Below are 21,300 nucleotides of genomic sequence, written 5' to 3'. Positions count from 1 at the left end.
ATGGCTCAATGACTTCTTACAACTCAATAAATTCTTACAAGAAGAAGCACACATGTGGCCACAACATAGTCAAGAAATAGAGTGGTATCAATGGCCCCAGAAGCTTCCTACATGCCCTATCTTGTAACTGTACCCTATCCCTCCAAACGTAACCACTGTCTGACTTCTAACACTAAAACGCTCTAAATTATTATGGCATTACCCTAAACCTCTAGTTTATGCCTGTGTTTGAATCTTAGGTAAATGATTCATCTGTTAGGTATTCTTTTGTCTACCTAATTTTGCTCAACATTATGTTTATGAAATTCACTGATGTGGTTGTATACAACAATATTTTGTTCATTATCAAAGCTGTTTATTATTCTCTTGTATATTTGCATGTCTGTATGTACTCTGGATGGTTATTTGTCTGTTTCCAGTTTTTGACAAACCGTGAGGCAGTGAACACTAGAGTACATGCCTTTTGGTGCACATATGTATGCATTCTGATAGACCTGAGAGAGAAGCTGTTGGACCATGTGGCATGCGTACCCAGCTAGATACAACCAAGTTAGTTTTCCAAAGTAGTTGTACCAGTGTGTAGCTGCCATCAGCAGAGTATGAGAGCTCCAGTTGTTTCACAACTCACCATCACTTTGAATTACCGGTGTTTTCTAACTGTAGTCATTCTGAAGGTTGTATAGTGGTCCCTCTCTGTGGTATTCATTTATATTTCTCAGATGAATAATGAAGTCGTTTTCACATGATTGTTGGTCATCTTGATGCTTTCATTTGTGAAGTGCCCTTCAAGCTACTTGCAGAGTTTTCTGTTCTTTTCTCTTTTTTATTTAGTGAATATAGGAATTATTTAAATGAACTGAATTCAGGATAGATGTGTGTATTTCAGATGTGTGTATATTCTTTTCTTGTGTAGCAGATAATTTTACTTTTTTAATGGTGTCTTTAGCTGCAATGAATTTGTCATTTTAAACACAGTCCAGTTTATTCATCTTTTCCTTTATAGTTGGCCTTTTTGTGTCCTGTGTAGAAAATACTAGTAACATGTGTCCTGTGTTAAGTTACAGAGATTTTACTGTTTTATCTTTCACAATAGGTATATGAATCATGCTTCATATTTCTAATATTCTCTCTTTGACTAGTGCCAATAATTTAAAAGATCATTCTTTCCAACTACACTGTTTTATACAGGCTCTATTACCTTTTTCACAAATCAAGTGATTGTGTATGTGTGGGTATGTTTATGAATTTGTTCTGGTCTCTATATTTTGTTCTATAGTCTGTGTGTCTGTCTTTGGAGTAATACCACAGTTTTTATTACTGAAGGTTTATAGCCTGCTTTGCTCACATGAAGTCCTAGACTTTCATAATTATTCTTCTAGTTTGTCTTATCATTTCCAACCCTTTACTAAAATGTTATATCCCAAACATTTTTAAAACCTTCTAAAGATTTCTCTCATCAGTGTTTTGTAGGATGATTTCTATGTTTTAGATGAGTTTTTATGCCATTTTAACTTGTATCATTTAAAAATGTTCATTTTAAAATAATTGTTTATTATTGGCACATAGAAAAAACTGAATTCTGTATATTGATTCTATATTCAGCACCTGAATGGAATCATAATTAATAACCAATATCAATGTTTAATATGTATAATATTTAATTTTAAAATAGATAGTACTATCAATATAAATCATTAAAATTTGTGAACAATTATTTATTATAATGAAATAAATGGTTTCCATTTTTAATAAATATGATTATGTTAATGAATAATGATATTTTTATGATTTTTCCCCAATACGTACGTATTTTGTTTTTCCTCATTTCCCTTTTACACTAAGTAGGAACTTATCAAATTTATTAGTTTTAATAATGTCTATTTTTGAACTTTAGCTAACGATTTTCTGTATCTATTGAGACATGAATATGATTTTTTATCTTTATGTTATCTGCCATTCCCAAGATCCTTAATTTAGTTACATCTAGAGCCCCTTTTACCTCATGAGGTAACATCCAAAGGTTGCAGGGATTAAGACCCCAGTATTTTATCTTTAGAGGCCATTATTCAGCCTACCATAGATTTTTGGTCTTTTTCTATTGCAAGCTGTTGTATCTTTTAGTAATTTCTGCCCTTATTTTTATGGCTTTGTTATTTTTATTTTCTTCTAGCTTTGCTTGCTTTTTTTTCTAACCTCTTTTGATAGATAATTGATTTTAAAGTTTTTAAAATTTTCTAGTATGTGCATACCTGTAAGGTTTTAATGTTTATTTAGTATAGCTTTAGCTGCATCCCACAAAATTTAATATGTAGCATATTTACTATGGCTCTATGAAATATATTTAAGTTTCAATTGTTTTTGACCATTATTTAGAAGAATTTTCTTAGTTTCCAAACATTTGGGAATATTTCAAGTTATCATTTTCTACTCATTTTAGCTTAATTCTCCTGAAGTCAAAAGTATCATTTTAATCCTTGATAAATCAGCTGAATGGTCACCATATCATCAATTTTAATAGATATGTTTCATGGTACCTGTATTTTTGGTACATTTTTCTATAAATGTCCATTTGGTCAGGGTAACCATCATGCTAAAATATTCCATATTCCTACTAATTCTTTTCCTGATAGTTCTATAAGTTACTGCAAAAAGAGTAGTAAATCCTCCTCCCATAACTATAGAGCTTTCTATTTCTTTTTTTTCTCTGAGATTAGCATTTTTAAAAATTTATTTATTTTTATTTTTTAACTTTTTTTATTGAGTTATAGTCATTTTACAATGTTGAGTCATAGAGCTTTCTATTTCTTAATTGAGTCTGGTCAATTTTTAGTTTGTGTGCTGTATTTGGAAGCTATATTATTTTCTGGATACACATTTAGAATTATTAAAAAATTATTTGTGGATTGATTTTTTTATTGTAACATGTCCTTTAGCTCTACGGATGCTTTATATCGAAAAATCTACTTTGGTATTATTATCCATATACCAGTTTTACTTTAATTAGTATTCACAGGCATATATTTTTCTTTTTATATTGCAGCACTATTGTTACCATCAACTTTTTTATTTTTTAAAGATCTGTGGCTTGTCTCTTATAAATGTCATATCATTTTTGTTAAAAATCCAACATGAAAATCTTTGGCATTTTCCCCACTTTCTTGAAATAATTTGTGTTGTCTTAGTGTTATTCTTTCTAAATGATTAATTAAACACTGAGGTAAAAATGTCTGGACTTAGAATTTTTGTGGATAGGTATTTAATTATGGATTTAAGTTCTCTAAGAGTCACGTGACTTCTAAAGTTTTCTTTTTTTTCTTAGTAAAGTTTTAGTACATGTGGTTTTACAGGTTTTAGAGACATAGGTCTGTAAGATGTGGGCCTGTAGAACCTATGGTTATGTAGAATTATGTTGCTTAATTTGTAAGCATTTAGATATTTGTTTCTAACCTAATTCTAAGGTCATCAGAAATTATATAATTTATAACTTCAGTTTTTGTAGTGTGTTGAGACTTGCTTTATGGTCCAGAATATGTTCTATGTGTTAAAAATTCTCTTACAGACTTGAAAAAACTGCATATTCTGCAGTTAGAAATAATCTCTCTCTCTATATATATTAAAACAGTTTGATTAATCATGTTGTTCACATCTCCTACATCTGTTCTTCCATATGGGTTCATCTTCTTAATTTAAGGAATTTCCTTTTGTTTTTCTTGTAGTGTAAATGCACTGACGGTAATTTCTCTGAGAATGTCTTTATTTTCTTTTCGGTTTTGAAAGAAATTTTTGCTGAGTATAGAATTTTAGGTTGACATTTTATTTATGGAGACTATAACAATGTCATTTCATTGGTGTCTGTTTTTTATGGCCAGTGTTGAAAAGTAGGCTCTCATTTTTATTGTCATCCTCTGAACAACAGTACCACCCCTCACCCTGCCCCTATCCCCATCTCATGCTCTGACTACTTTTGAGATTCTCTGTTTTGGCTTTCAGCAGCTTGACTATAATATGCCCAGGTATGGTTTTCCTTTTACTTATCCTACTGTGGGTCATTGAGCTTCTTGAATATGTGGGTTGATGTCTTTCATCATATCAGGAAATTCAAATTTTTAACCATTGTTTATTCAAATATTGCACCTCTGTCAATAGGCAAATGACCCTATGGCTAAGAGCTCTGAGTGCTGTGCTTTCCTCTCTGTATATCTAACACTTTCTAAATTCAGCCTGATAATTCTTTATTCTTGTTAGCCATCTAATTATTTTAAGAAGACCAGAAGCATTTTAATTATTTAGTTGTTGTCCTTTTTGAGATTCATTCAAAAGTATTTATGCATTCATTGCTGTAAACAAAAGTTCATTGCTTTTGTTTCTGTTAAGATACCATTTGATCCAATATCATTTATTAAAAGGACTTGTCTCTTCCTATTGATCTATAGTAACACCCTTGTCATAAATCAGATATCCACATATTGAGTGTTTCCGGACTCTTTAATCCACTTCATTGGTCTGTTTATTTTTTCTTATATCAATGCCACAATATTAATTATTGTTTATTTATAATGTCTTGATGTCTAGCAGAGAAACTCTTCTCACTTTATTCTTTAACATTGTCTTTGTTTTTCATAAAAATGGTGCTCTGTTGTTGATTAGGATTATTTTGCATCTGTCTATTGATTTGTAAACTGATTTTTAAAAAAACTGTTATCTATTAACATGTTATATCCCTCCCTATATTTGAGTACTCTAATTTTTTGAAGGTTTGTGAAGTTTTCACTATGTTTAATTTTGGGTATTGAAAATTTCAATGCTATTGCAAAGATGTATTATTTTAAAACTTCATTTTTCTAATATTGTTGTTTTTATATAGAAATATTATTGATTTTTTATTGACCATGGAGTCACCAAAGTTGCTAAATTTATTGATTGATTCAGTTAATTTATCTGTGAATGCTTTTGAATTTTCTATATGTATAACCATATCATTTGAGAATGATAAGACTTTTTCTATAAATGGTCAGATAGTAAAATATTTTGAGCTTTGCAGGCTATACTGTCTCTGTTGCAACCACTGGAGACCCTTGTAGCCTGAAAGCGGCCATAGATAATATGTAATAAAGTATAATTGTTTCTCAATAAAACTTTATTTATAGACACTGAAATTTGAATTTCAAACGATTTTCACATATCATAATATATTACTCTTATATTTTTCAACCACTTAAGAATATCTAAACCATTCTTAGCTCATGGGTGTATAAAAACGGCCAGTGGGCTGGATTTGGCCTGCAGGTCATAGTTACCAGCCTGTGCTGTAAAGTTGTTCACATGTCCTCTTATGAACTGAGGTTTATAGTCATTAATAATGTTCACATATTCATTCTTAATATTGGCTTTTTGTATTTTTTCTCTTTAAGAATGATTAAGAAAATCAGTCTACCAGGGGGTTACTAGTTTTAAATTCTTTTCAAAGAACTAAATTTTGACTTTGTACATTTCTTCTGTACTACATTTTTTTCCTAGTTCACTAATTTCTCGTCTTATATTTATTATTTCCTTCTTACCTTTTTTGTGTGTTTATTTACTGTTCTTTAATTTCTTTGCAAGTATGTTTGAACATTGATTTTAGCCTTTCTCTTAAACTTTCTTTTAAAGTTATAAAATTTCTCTAAGCATGGCTTTAATTGCTTCTTCCTACTTTTGATTATCATTCAGTTCAAAATACTTTCTAATTTCTATTTGATTTCATCTTTGACTCAGGTTATTTAGTACTATATTTATTAATTTGTATCCATATATGTACATTTGTATGGATTTCTTTTAATCTTTTTTATATTAATTTATAGCTTAATTCCATTTTGGTGATTAGCTCATATATTCTTTAAGATTGAAATCCTTTGAATATTGTTGCATCTTTCATTATGGATTAGAATTTGGCTAGTTTTAACAGTTATATAATGTGTACTTGAAAATGTGTATTCGGCAAGGTTGTTTGGTGTATTGTTCTGTATGTCCATTTGGTCAAGTTTATTGTCTTGTTCAAATCTATCTCTTTAATGCTTTTTATTTCAACTTGCTCTATTACTTATTAAGAGAGATTTCTTCAAATCTCTCACTATAGTTGTAAATTTGTCTCTTTTTCCTTTTTGGAAATGTCAATTTTTTCTTTAGCTTTTCATATAGTATATAAATTTAGAATCGAAACTTTTATTATTATGAAAGGTTTTTCTTAATCTCTATTAATGCTTCTGACCTTAAAGTATGCTTTGGCTATTATTAATAAAGCTACACTAGGTTTCTTTAGTGTTTCTTTACTTAGGATATCTTTCCCATTCTTATACTTTCACATTTTATATCCTTATATTTGTAGTATTACTCTTAATATAAAAATATTTTGGATTTTACTTTTTATATTTAATGTTACAGTGTACCAGTTTTTAATGTAATATAGGATATATATGTATTTATATTTACCAGTTTTCTGCTTTGTTTTAAATTTTTCTGTTTCTGTGTTTCTTTTCACTAATTCTTTGCCTTCTTTTAAAGTATTTTTATTATTTAAATAAATTTCCCTCATATTAAGTTGATTGCACCAAAGTACAAATAATTTTTCTTCTGATATCCACTATTGTAATATACTTAATTGTATAGTTTTGACCTCGCCAAATAGCATTATTGTTGTTCATCAGACAATGTTCAATTAGATTTATCCAAGTATTTTCCCTATTGATTGCTCTAAACACCTTCTTGCCTCTCTGAGTCCCATCTGACATCATTTAAAAATTTTTTTTCTAATTGCAGAACCCTCTTTAAAATTTAACTATTGAGTTTAATCTGTCAGCTTTTATTTTTGTGAAAATACCTTCACTTTGCTTATATTTTCAGTGGCTATAGAATTCTAGGTTGGTATTTCTGGTTTTTTTTTTTTTTCTGCCAGCATTCTCAAGATACCATTCTATTTTACTTTATTTTTTTCTGGCTGACATAATTTCTACTGAAAAGATAACTGTCATTCTTTTTTTCTTAAACATAATATGCCAGCTGCTTTTAGATTTACCTTTTTGTTTTGGCTTTCATAGTAAGTATTACTATATAGCATTATGTTAATATGCTAAGGTGTTGCTTTATCCATATTTATCCTTTTTGGAACTTATAGTTTGACTTATATCTGTTCCTTGTAATAGTTTTATCAATTCTTGAAAAATTTCAGCCATTATCTCTTCATATATTTCTTCTAACTCACTCCTCCTTCTGAAACTGACATTTTCAGCATGTCCCATTTGTCTCGTGCTCCATTTGGATTTTCTGTCCTTCACTTTTTTCAGAATTTAATCTTAATATTTTCTTCTAACTTATTTTCCAGTTTACAGTCATCTCTTTCAGCTTTATCTCAACTTTTGTTAAGCCTATTTATTGAGTTCTTATTTTCAAGTTAGCTCTAGAATTTCTAGTTGGTTCTTTTTTGTAGTTATAGATTACCAGTTTTCCATCCACATCCTCAATATTAGCATTTAATTCAGAGTTATTACAGTTATTTTAAATTCTGTGTCTGTTAGGTTCACTACCTAGTTCCCTATGGATCCTTTGTATAGTCTTTTTTTCCCCCTAAATTTCCAGTTACATCTTAATTTTTTTCCATGCCTGGTTATTTGATTAAGTGTTGAAAATTGTATATGACTATATTAACATACCTATAATCTCTAGGTGATGTTCTCATTGTCCAGATACATTTACCTTTACTTTTGACAGGCAGTTAGGGTAGAGAGATTAGCATTGTAGAATCTTAACTTTAATTCAATCTGAAATTAAAGTAGTTTGAATCTGGGCTTCAGTACCTGTGAGGACTTGTTTTTTCCAATTTTTACTTACTTTTATGGTGCAACTTCTAAAAATCCATACTGAAGCCTGGGTTCATACCAGGGCAGCTGCTCCTGACCTCTAAATTGTGTCTTTTCAGATGTGTACATCTGTTAATATATCTCTCACACTGCATGAAATTTACCATTACCTTGATAGAAGCAGTCCCAGATACAGGACTCACCTCTATGGGCTTTCATTTTCTTCCTAGAATCTTAGTATCTCTCCAGTGACTTAAAACTGGTATTTAAAAAATAAGTTGGCTCAGATTGTGTAATTGTTTTCACTGAGAGAATTGGTGTGAAACAATGCCATGTGCTATTAGTGGATAAATTCGTAACTTGTATATTTTAGCTTTCTATTCCTGACAGGTATTTCCTAGTATGTCTTTTATTTCTTTGAACATAATATGTGCAGCCGCTTCATAAACTGTGTCTGATAATTTCAGTATCTGATGTACATCTGTTTCTACTGTCTGCTCTTTTTGTTGGTTTTGGCTCCTACTGCTCCATTTCTTTTTGTGCCTTGTTACTTTCACCTGTGTATTGCATTTGTCCTTGAGAAAAGTACATTTTTTTGAGGCACATTCCACCCAAGAAGATTTACATTTGCTTCTAACTAGTCCATGCGAATGTGACTAGTGGAAGGCACTCTTAACCCAAAATAAAATTTGAAGTTCTTAGAAACCTCTAGAAAACAAATCTACAGGAAGGCTGGCCAGGGGCAACATTTATTCATGAATACTCCTTTAACTTCTCTGCCTTTTCTCACAGTTTTTCTCCTAGGACCTACAAGGCATTGCTTATGAATCACTTTTATATTAGATGCTCAATCCTTTGTGTCCCATATTAATGTCAGGGAGTCTCCTCTCAGATTCCCTACTATGGGCAGGTCCTAGGCCTTGACTGTCTCCCTTCTCTGCCCATAATGTATGTTGGAAAATTGGCATAAGCCCTAAAGGTGTAAGCAGCTCGGTGCTCATGTGTACAATTTTTATCTCTGTGTTTTCTTCTTCCCCACCCTTAGGTTTGTGCCTGCAGTTTTTGACCAATTTGTTAACTCTTGAATGACTTTAAAGGGATTTTGAAATATCTTATCTAGCATTTTCATTTTTTATCATTGGAAGGTTTGGTCTAAATTAAATTATTCATCATTACTGGAAATAGAAGTTCCCTGTCTTTTTGCTTTTAACGTATTGGGAAGAGAAAATACGCCCTTGCGAGGTGTACTTTGGGAATTTATTGAATTTCTTTTTGTCTGAATATATCACTTTATATATCCATTACACCCAATCAATAAACTTTAGCATTTGTATGTTTATAGCATTTAATATCATTATCTCTGGAATATTATATACTGTGTACTTTGGTATACATTTCCAATACATGTATGTTAATGTATTTTACTATGATGATGGATCTTTTGAATGTTTAAAAATATTTTTAACAGTTTTAAATTTACCTGTGCCAGGGGCAGGTGAGCAGGTTGATAATGAAAAGTGAAAATAGCTGAATAATTGTGAGGCTACAGAATCAGCAGTGGGATAGGATGTGGCTAGGGTATAGTGAAAAGGCTGGTAGGTTAGGAACACCGAGATATTTGGATTTTTGTGTCTTTAGGTCATGCAAAAATCTCAGCAATAAACCAGGTACTGAGTCCTAGTGTACATACTTGAATTTTGTTTCTTTCATGTGCCTTTTTTGATTAAAAATGTGTTACTAAAATGAGTTTTGTTAACTGTTGGTAAAGCCTTAAAAAGATGCATAACTGTCTTTTTTAAAAAATGAATTCATGGGGAAATATATTGTTATATGCAGATTTCCAGTGGAAACCTGCAGATGCTCACATAAGAAACATTCTTCCCACTCTTTTGAATAAACATGTTGCAAGGCCAGTACATTTGCATACCCAAGAGAATAATTGTTTCAAAGATATGGGCTGTGAACACATGTGGTTGTCTACCAGATTATGAACACCAGACTTGAGACATATATTTTTCAGGTGTACAGCTTGAGGAAATTATTGAATACTCAGCACAAATGCTATGTCTTGGGGAATATTTGGAGAAATGTAGGTGCTACTGTATTTTGAATAATCATTCCCTCTAGCTCTTGTTGTGACTGATGGAAAATTTATTTTATTTTCCCTTGACGAAGGGAAAACAAAATTGTAGCTATCTTACTGCATAGTTTGTTAAGCAATTTTCATTTTGTACTTACATTTAACAGATGTTCTGAAATGGTTAAGCCCAAAGAGCATGTTTCAACTCATGAGTAACTTATAACAAAGTAGATTCCCATTAGTTGGTTTAAAAAAAAATATACATATATATATATAGGCTCATTGATAACATTGACACACACACACACGCAAGCATCTTTATAGGCCAGTGTAATCCTTTCTTTACGGGTGAGAAATTACAGCCACATACTAGGCCTGAATGTTTGATTTTTCATTTATCTCTAGTAATTAATTACAGTGGAGCTGACAGATGTTGAAAGATGTTTTGATATACATGAAGCTTAGCCGCTTCCGTAAATCTGAAGAAGTTCAAGTCCTCAACCTGTTAACTTCAGAGTCTGTTATAACTTATGCTTATTAAATTGGCTCCAGGTTTTATTTTTCAGAGAAGTCCTCAAATAACTCCTTTTCCAAGATATGTGCAGTGTTAGCCAGACCTCCTCGCAGAGAACAGCTCTTTCAAATTGTCATGGTATGACTGGGGCAAACATACAGCCTGGTTTGCTCATGCTAGAAGTAATTAATACTAGTGCACACTTTGTGCTCTCAAAAGGTGCAGATTTGGATGATAAATTATATGGCTACACTACATTTAAAAGGCCAAGATTCATAGTATTTGGAAGGAAGAAAAATTGGTGTAATATTACATATTCACATACTCTGCCCCTCACCAAGGAAAGTATTCCATTTGTTATCAAACGTTTTCCCCCTACTCTTTGGTTTGAAGGATGTCATTTCTGTTTTGTTTAGAAGTATATTCAGGGTGTTTTAGCTTGGCAATTGTAGAAAAAATTACAATCTTCTATAATTTAATTAAGGAATGCTATACACACTTATCTCAGGATTTCCTATGGTAGAGTAAGGAAACCTCTTTATGTTAATGCGTTTTAATGGTTAATCCTGCAAAAATTTACATTTATTCTTTCACTATTATTTGCCTATAAATGTCTGCAAATATAAATAACCTACAGAAGATATCTTTGATATGCCAACTAAATATATTTGTGCGGGGATATTACTCCTGTAGAATGCTGTCAAAAGTTTTATAGTAACTAGCGAATGATCTTTGTATTAATTTCCATATGTCATCAGTCATTTAATTCTTACTTTAGAGAAAGGTATGCTGTTCTTTGGTGAGATTTACAGATAACTACATCTATTTTCTAATTTGTTTTCTGTTTTATAGTAAAAATTTTGATCTTTAGTTTCTCTATTCTGGAAATTGGATGATTAGAAAGCTGATTAGACATCAGATCAGATGGCATGTAGGAGGTATATCACAAAGTTCTCACAGTCTTTTTCAGAGTGTATGTCTTGTGTACACTTGAACAAGCCAGAACTCTCAACTATTATAGGTGCTTTTGATGAGATGAAAAACATAGCAAGAACCACAAAGATTCATGAAAAAATAAGTTTTATGGAGCCAGATACATTTATCTGTATAGCCTGGTCTTAGCCTGGTCTTCTGTTCATCGATATGTAGACTACTTTTGTATAATTACAATCATATTTATGAGTTTATGAGACTAAAAGGGCCTCAATTAACATGTCCAGAAACTCTGTAGGTAATAGGAACAGTCATATTTTTAAAAAGATTTTAAACAAGGAAACTGAGCCATAAAAAAGAGTTACTAATAACCTTCAGTTAATTTTTTAAAATGTAAAGAAATCATTCAGGTCTGAAATCATTTCAGATAATTATAATTTTACTTTTTATTTTTTATTGTTACTATAAAAATATCAGAAATAATGTATTGTTTGTTCTGTTAGGGTAAAAGTCAGTAGCCACCTATAGCGTGTGTATCTTCTACCATTAGATACTAAGCTTGGTCAGAATTCAAAGTGAAACCTATGTGTTACTTTTTAAAATTTCTATAATTTGATTGTATCCTTTGTTAATGTTAGGGATGGATAAAAAAGAGAAGTACCATCTTTTAGTACGCTTATTTATTCTGTTTCCCACTCAATATTGTTTAGCTTTGGAGTATGTGTCAGGTGATAGGCAGGCTTATAATAAAGAAATTATATTATATTAGGACTCTTGAAATTTCTTCTAAATCTAGAAGTTAGGAATGAAAATGCTACATTCACTTTTTCTTATTTTTCCCCCATTGGAAGAAGGCCCTTGATTGCTAACTTTCTCATTGCCAAGTAACAAACTGTCCAGGTATCAATTTTTTTAAACAGCAAACAAGCATTTCTTTTTTCCTAGTCATGATCATTAGTAACTTTAAGATGATTTATCAGCTGTTGCCTTCTGTAATGCATAGCCTTAACTACTTGAAAATAGATGCTCACGCTTGGTGAAGTTATCCCCTAGCTTTCATGAACTTAACCGACGTGTAGCTGACAAGTCTTTATAGTTCCACGGCAAGTATATGCCATTACTGGTGAATGATTTCACAATCTGTAATACCACACGTGGTTTTGAGATCTTAAATCTTGAGCATTCTCCTTTTGAGTCTCTCCTTTCCCATCGTGCTCAGCATGAGTTTCCTGGTAGTCCAAATTCCTGCCACACCTAGTGAGCTTCCCCCAAGTTTGTTTTGCTGTAAATGCCCAGAAACACCTCAGCTTGTGTCTTGTTACTGATGAATCACATTTACAAGGCTTTTGACTTTTTTTTAAGTTGAGTCTGAAATGGGAGATGGAAATCAAGGACCTGGCTATCACCCATATCAGAAAAGTGAGGCATTTCTAAGACAGGAAATACATAAAACAGTGAGGAGATTGTTGAGTAGGGAGGCAGATTTAGATAAAATTCAGATACTTTTTTATTCCTGACATGGAATCTTGGCTAGGTGTAATTACCATAGGTTTGAAATCAAGCTCTGCTCCACATCTTCAGGTAAATGATTTCCCACATATATGGTTTGCCTTTTAATAGTTTTTGATATAGTATCTGTAATATTAAAACATCACTTTAATCCTCAAATTTGGTGATATATTTTTACACTACAGATTGCAGGAAACAGTGCGGGTTATACAATAATAACCCCCAAACAAGCAGGTATATTACAGAGAAACAGTAATAACATACAAGCGTGCCAGTTAACAATTTAAATGAAGTAGATACGTTTTTCTAACACCTAATTGAGTATCCCAAATCGAATGAAACCCACCTATGTTGAATTCTTGATTAAGCCCTACCTTTTGAGCTTCCTTCACAGTCTTGATTTGTGTTTACTCTAAGATAGACACTTTACTTCAAAGGTTAAATGTTTTCAGAAACCAGTTTTACATAGTTTCTAAATATTAAAGAATTACATAAATGTAAACTATTGTTTCCTTTCAAAATTGGTTTCACAAGAGCAGATAATAGATTTCCACTTTCAACTGCACAGCTAGATGTTTCTTTTATTTTTGAGTGTCCCTTCTCCTCAGCATTTCTTTCCACAGAATTTTGGAATTTTGTTCCTCTCATGTTTTATTGAAAAAGCTCTCTGCCATTATATCATTTCGTTTTCCAGTTTTATCCTTTTGTCTGAAGGCACATTGCAGCATGCCTGGTTTAAGGACTCTAGACAGTGAGAGAAATGGATAGCCACAAGAGTATCTCTAGTCAAGGTTGAAAGAGAGCACATAGCTTTCTAAACCGAACGCCGTGAATGGGGGACATTTAGGTTATTGCCATGACAATCCTAATTGTTGGAACTTTATTCTTATTATGGTCTTTATTCAGTTGGATTCACCCGAACAGCACACATAGACGAGCCACTTTAATTTCTGGGCTGGTTTTGGAGAACGTGTAGCCAAGAATCATCATCTTTTTGTTGCGATAACAAAACACACGGTCAAGGGGGGTCTAAATGGAATTGCATTTCATAGGCCTGCAGAGATCGGTATGAAGGAAGACACGCTCCCTTTGACCCCCGGAGGCTCTCTCTCACAAATGACGGGGCTACATTTTAAATTACAGGAGGTTCCAATTACTGTGAAATTATGGGGCTCTGTGAGCTCCCTCTATGGGCTAATTTAACGTCTGCAAATTATCTTTTGTCTTCTTCTTCTTCGTCTTTTTTTTTTTTTTTTTTTTTTTTTCCTTCTTCTTCTTCCCATTTTTCCCCCAACAAAGCCTCTGTGTGGCCTCTGGAATGGGGTGGCCGCCTAAGGGCCCTGAGGTTGTGCTCCTTGGAGCGTGTGCAAGATGGCTGCCCCAAGGCTGTTTGAAGCTGGCGCGTTTGAAGCTGCCGCGCGTGTTTGAAGCTGCGGCATTTGAAGCTGTCGGGCTTGAAGCTGGCGCGTGTGTTTGAAGCTGCGGCATTTGATGTTGCTGAGGACGTTTGTAAATTTGAGACAGACTTTAATATTGTTAGACGGTAGGGGAGTCCTTTTCAACCCCCTTTTCATTTTTTTTTTTTTACTTGAACTTTTAAAAAAGTTTTATTTAACTTTTTTTTTTCCCCAACTATTTTAACTACTTATGTCAGCCGAGGAATGCTGTGATTCACAGCCATTATTGTAAGGAGGCTGTTATGTATTTTTAGTGCTGCTGGGACCATAGGAATTCTTGAGTGGCTTTGACTGGATACAACAATGTGGAGAATAATCCCAACTGTGAAAAGTGCTACTGTGGCCACCGAACAGTACAGAATAATTTTGAAAAAGGGCAGTCTCCTTGTTGCTTTTAGAAGAGGGCCGTGTATGCCCGCTGTTGCATTTGTAAGATTGACGAGTGTAGAGGTAGAACAAATGGATGTGAGAAGAAGTAGTAGGGGATGCAGAGGTGTAGGAATTAAATGTGCAGTTTTCCAGGAGCGAAGCATTTTCTAATTTCTTCCTATGATTTTTACTCCAATTTTTGTAAGAACTAGAGAGAAAGATGGATGTCGTTAGGAAATGAGACCACCGACCCTTTGAACAATACTGTAGAACCACATGGTGCTTTTAATGGAGAGCGTCTACTCTGACAACGTGAGAGAAGGGAATGAGTATTGCTGCTGTTGGAAAAGGAAGGAAAACAGATGGTTATCTTGTAGCTGTAGGTTGTGGTCTGGGTAACACGTGATTTGGAAGAACCCTAGGGGTGGAAGTGAAAAATGTGGAGAAGAATTTGGAAGGAATCATGAGTTGTCAAATCCAAAATGCACTGGATGAGAAACACTTTGGGTACCAAGTATTTCACTTAATTCCCAGCCTGGAGCAATGTCATGCAGTTGCATGGAGAGTTGAAGTAAGACATGTTCTGTTGTTTTCTGTTGTTCCTCTTCCGATAGTTGGTGTGGGTAAGAAAGCCACTTTGATGACCCTGCTGTCAGTGTTTCCGTTTGGAAGGAGAATGATCGCCCTCTTGAAAACTAAGTGATGGTTTCTTGGTATTGGTTATGTGTCAGAACTTGAACCTATTTTCTTACATCTCCACCATAATTTTTTTTTTCTTTGGGTAGAATACAAATTCTGTAAAATATGTATCTGTTTTTTCAGCCATATTTGGGTTGTATATCTACCCAGGATTGAGGGGTTTTGTTCAGTATTTCATTCATTTTAGCAAAGCTCTACAGTTCCTTCAGTTCACAGGAAAAGCTCTATATTAAATACATATCATTAAAATCAAGTTATTGCCTTTAATCTCTACAGAACTGGGTTTTATTCTAATAAATAATTTAAATGTGTGCTTTACCTACTTAAGAGTAAGATTTTCCTTGTACACTTTCTGAATGATGAAAATATTTCCCACTTATTCATACGGCTGGTGATCTTGGACTGTGTTTTCTTACAAATAATTGTTTTTAAGGATTTCCCTTCATTAGTTAAAGATTCCTAATTTTGTAGGAATAGAATTTGCTAAATATTTTCCCTTGTATTGTATTTTCTTGCATTTTCTACTCCAATTTACTACTAGCTTCTTCAATTGTATTCCTTTTGCTCCACCTGTCTTTTCCATTCTATTAGCTAATCATCTATTTTACAGCATTATTATTTTACCAAATTTTATTTAAATTTCATACGTGCACTGTTGACATCATTCATTGAGAACTGAATCCTTGCAGATTATCAGTCTAATGTACTAATAATTAATCTATTACAACAAATTATTTTATAAGTTATAAGGCATTAAAAACTAAGTGACATGGAAAATACTATATAAAATTATTGGCTTAGCATGTTTGACTGTTTTTAGCTATAGTATTTTCAGAACTTTGTTAAAAACTTTATGAAACTCAAGGAGCAAGGACATTACACACACACACATACACACAGGTCGTGCCGTGCATATATATGTATACTTGTTTATTTTTTATTGTAAAATTTTACTGATCAGTTCAGATTTTTTCTCATTCCTCAACTTCTCTAATAGTCATTTGATCCATATGACTGCTTCTTAAAGCCCAGAGAGACTTTTTACAGAAGATTTTCCTACTCTTCACCTTAGTATATAGTCCAGTAATGTACATTTGGTGACAGAACTGCTTGAGAATAAGTGAATATATATGCTTTAATGAGAACTTCATGCGTTTTATTATACATTTGTTTTAGCATATTCAAAGAGGGGATAAATGTTGAAAATTGATATACCACATACAGTATGAAACTTCTGGAAAAGTTTAATCAATCTGGCTGCATGTTCCGCATCATTCTTGTTCCTTGCTGATTGCTCCTTATTTTTAGAATCTTTCATGGGATTTTTTTCCACACAGTTTTCTTTTTGTTGTTGTTTTCATTTTATTTAATTAAAATTAATTTCAGATAACTTTTCTTTTTAATAGAGTTACACTCATATGTGCTGCTTTCAACAAGCCCCACAAAATATAGGTTGTTAACCCAAATAATGATTTATCTTTGTTGCCTCTCTATCTTTCTTTCTCTAAGCTGAGTGTTCCATCCTATATCTGTTTTCTCTCCTACCAGTGTTCTTTTCCATCCTACCATGATGAAGTTTATAATTTGTATCCTGTGGTAGAGAAATAATGAGTAACTTCATGAGTGGGATCCAAGTTGAAAACAGCTTTTTCCCTCATACAGCACCATGACTCTGTGTTTTTTTTGGGGGGGGGTGAGGGGAGCAACTCTTAATAATAATATCTCCATTATAAAGCCAAGTCAGTGTGTTTAGCCGTTCATCCACAGTATCACATAGGTTTATTGATCAACAATTGCATTGTTGATTTTTCTTTTCTTTCTCTAAATGTTTCATCAGTTATCCTCTTTTAAAGGCAAATACTGATTAGAAATTTTATACATAAGATTAAAAATTTTCTTTTGTATTACTTATGAAAATCAGCTTAATTGAGTTATTATTTACATACAGTGAAATTTATTAATTTTGATTACATGATTCAGTGAGTTTTGACAAATATACTTAGGTATGTAACCTCCACCACAATCATGATATTGAACATTTCCATCACCCCCCAAAAATGTCTCTACTACTCTTTTGAGGTCAGTTTTCTTCTTTCATTCTCTGGCCCTGGTCCCCAGCAACCATTGATCTTCTTTCTTTGACTAGAATTTTGCCTTTTTTAAGAATTTTGTATCAATAAAATCATACAATGTGTGCTCTTTTGTGTCTGTCTTCTTTCACTTAGTGCAGTGTTTTTAAATTTCCTTCATGCTGTTGTGTGAATCAGTGGATCTTTTCATGATATCGCACTATATAGATACACCATAATTTGTTTATCCATTTGTCTCTTGATGATCTTTTTTTGTTCTTTCCAGTTTTTGTGACCATGAATAAAGCCACTGGAAAAATTTGCATGCAGATTTTTGGTGTGAACATGTTTTAATTTCTCTTGGGTAAATATATAGTAATAGGATTGCATGGTCACATGGTACATATATGTTCAGGTTTTTGTTTTAAAAAATTATACTGTTTTCGGGAGTGGCTGTGGTATTTTGCCTTCTCACCAGAAACACAGGAATGTTCCAGTTGTGTATCATCTTCACCAACACTTGGTGGTGTTAGTCTTTTTAGTTTCAGCCATTGTAGTGAGTGAATATATTTTCTTTTCAACATTTTTTTCCTATTGCAATAATTTACTTCTGTTTTACCAACTTTATTATTACTAGTGTATCTACTGAATTGGATTATCTTTTAATTTTTTTCATATATTCTGTTCTTTGTAACCTTGTTCTTTTGAAGGCAACAAACATATTTTCATCTCTTGCTTTCTTTTAGTGTTTGGTAAAGGGAACTAAAATCCAAAAATATGAACTTATAAGTAGACCAGAGTCTTGAGTGAGCATGTTAATAGTTGGTTTTGCCTTTATCTTCTGATAGCTAGGAATATAACATTTGAAGGTTACATCTGACTTAGTTTTATTGATGTGTTTAGTATCATAGAAATTACAGATAGGATTGCAGAGTTTAAAAATAATGACAGCCTGATTTTTTAGCAACTAGATTTTAAAATAAATTTTCATGTATCTTCAACAACTGAAGGATCACAATACAAGTCAGCCCTGTCATTTCCTAAAATGGCTCTGTTTTTGTTCTCTGCCTCATTAGAGAGCTTAGAGAACAATGTACCATTGTCTGTTAAAGAAGCCACTTTTATTTAACCCAGTATCTACTTACATTTGTCAGACTTGGTGATTTTTCTAACTTTTTTTTTTTTATAGCACTAACTGTTCTCAGATTTCTGGCTTTGTTCCCTGGGTGTTAAAAGGACAAGTAGTCACTTTGTTAAAATCCTTTTTTAAAAATCTAGTGTAAATGAGAATCATCATCATCTCTATTGGCCTATTCTTTTCCATATAAGAGTGTTTCATTTCAATATGTGCTGGGACTCTGATTTTTTTCTCTAAGGCTAAGTTACTACTTCAGAATAATTACTTGGCTAAGTAAGAATGCTTTTCACCAAAGAGTTTATATAACAATCAAACTGAATGTTAATGAGTTGCATAGCTTTATATTCTCTTTTATCAAAGAACCATACCTTATGAGTCAACTCTTATTTCAGAAAATGGTTATAAGATGCTCTTTAAACTTTGGTTAATGTGTACTTATCTTCTCATAATTTACTTTGTTGAGTTCTGTGTTTGAGGACAAATCAAATTTCTATACAAGCTTCTCAGTTTTGTGACTTTATAAATAAACGATATGATACTACAAGCTGAAATATAGTTGGTATTGAAATCATGAATTAATCCAACTTCTTGGGAAATTTACTTTTAGTTCATTGTAGAGTTTTCTGTTGAATTGAAGTTATTTTTTCATGTCATGTTTTCCCATAAAAACACACATTGGATACTTTTGATTTTAAATCTGGTGTTCTTTTATTGAAGAAAGACTTAGAGATGCAGATAATAGATTAAATAATGAAGCTAGAGAATTTGGATATTTTTGGTTATCGTTTACCAACAGTTTTGAAAATCAGTGTCATTTCCCCCTATTTCTATGCTCAGTTAATAATATTAACCCAGATTGTTAAATTTTACCTTAAAATATTGTATATAAAGTATAGAAACTAGAATTATTTTTATATTTGAAGGAGAAAAGTTGAATGATGAAACAAGCTGGTGTCCAAAACAATTCAAAATTACTTTTACAAAGTTCATTGTAGTAACAATAGAATTATGCTTAGTATACTACAGTTGTTAAGATCAAAGATAAAGGAACACAGTATACAAAGTTTTTTAAGTGTTAGTATGAAAATTCAGGGGTTGTTTGTTAGTTAATATTCTATATTCTACAAACATCTTGGTTTTGTGGGGGAACTAGTTGGTTTAAATACTGACTTAAACATTTCCTCAAACCTGAGATTCGTTTATATCTTCAGCTCCTTCGTATTTTGGTTTGGAGTTAATTGTAAGTATTCCTAGTACCTGTTCTCAGTATATCCAACAGATGCCCAAACGTGCATATCTTTTACATTAGATTTATTTTTAGTTCTCTAGAAAGTCAGACTATGTTTTCTAAGGACCATGCACTATGGATGTTTCTGTGTCAAAATCTCAGCAACCAGGGGTAATTCTGAGTATTTGAGTGCCCTCAGATCCCCAAGGAATTCTTGTATCTTACTCTTCTATAATAGATATCTTCTTAGTCTGGCCTAAATCCTCCCTGGCAATTTGCATCACAGGAATCCCCACATCTGTCGTATAGTAGGGTTGAATCCCAGGGAATTAAGCTCTCCCGTTAGGAGCTATTGCTCCATTCATGCTACACAGAGGGAGGGCATTCTTGCCTTCTCCCTAACCCCAACCCCACTGCCTAGCCAGGAGAATTATTCTTAATAGTGTGTGATCCAGAAAATTGATTAACTGTTTCAATACACTGTGCTTTTTAAATGTGATTCTTGTAAACTAGAACATTATGGTATCATCCAATTTTAAATGGAAATCTTTCTGTGGGAATTTTTATATATGTGCTGTCTGATGATTTTTGAAAAGATGGATTTTGAATTTTATTTTGAGAATATCTCTAAGGAAAGGAAATCTGTGAAAGAATATTAATTTACCTCTTTTATTGAATGCAGATAAGCGGCTATTTTGCTTATTTATTTTCCATGCTCTACTTTGGATTATTTCATCATTGTCCTTGTGAAAAATTCATAACTTATTTATTGGTTCCAAATTATGTGTGTCAGAATTGATTTTAAAATACCTTTTTAGAATAATTTCTTTGAGTTAACTGCTTTCATGTTTCTAAGAAGTTAGAAAAATATGTAACAAAAAGTCCCACTTAAGATACCATGAAAATGTAAAATGTCTTGATGTAACATTAACAAGAAAAAAACCTAGGGGAACTATATAATTAAAATGATAAAGTTTGCTGAGACCTAAAAGACAGTTTTATCAAATGAAGATGAAATATATTAAAAGATATCTATTTATCCTCTATTAATTCTTAGAATTGATATCACCTAATAAAAATCAGAGTAAGTTTTTCTTTTTTTATTTGCCACAGTAAATCTAGTGTTTAATTCTAAGAATGAACAGGGGCAAACAGCCAGTAAAATTATCTTTTAAGTTATAAAGCTACAATACTAAAGACAGTGTCATTTTGACAAAAACAATGGAAAAGAAGGAAATCAAGACAGATTCAAGTACATAAGACTTTATCGAGTTGGTATCATAAATCAGTGGAAGGATGGCCTATCTAAGATGTGGCCCAGGGACGATGATTTAACATGTGTAAAAAAATTACACCTAGTCTCAACTCATATCATATGCCAGTATAAATTACAGATGAGTTAAAAAGAACTGTAAAATAAAAATGAGATCTCTAGGAACTGTAAAAAATGGGGTTGATTCTCTGATTTAGTA

The sequence above is a fragment of the Camelus ferus genome, chromosome 15 (assembly GCF_009834535.1).
Source record: "Camelus ferus isolate YT-003-E chromosome 15, BCGSAC_Cfer_1.0, whole genome shotgun sequence".
In the NCBI taxonomy this organism is placed as follows: Eukaryota; Metazoa; Chordata; class Mammalia; order Artiodactyla; family Camelidae; genus Camelus; species Camelus ferus.
This window is presented reverse-complemented; position numbering follows the sequence as displayed.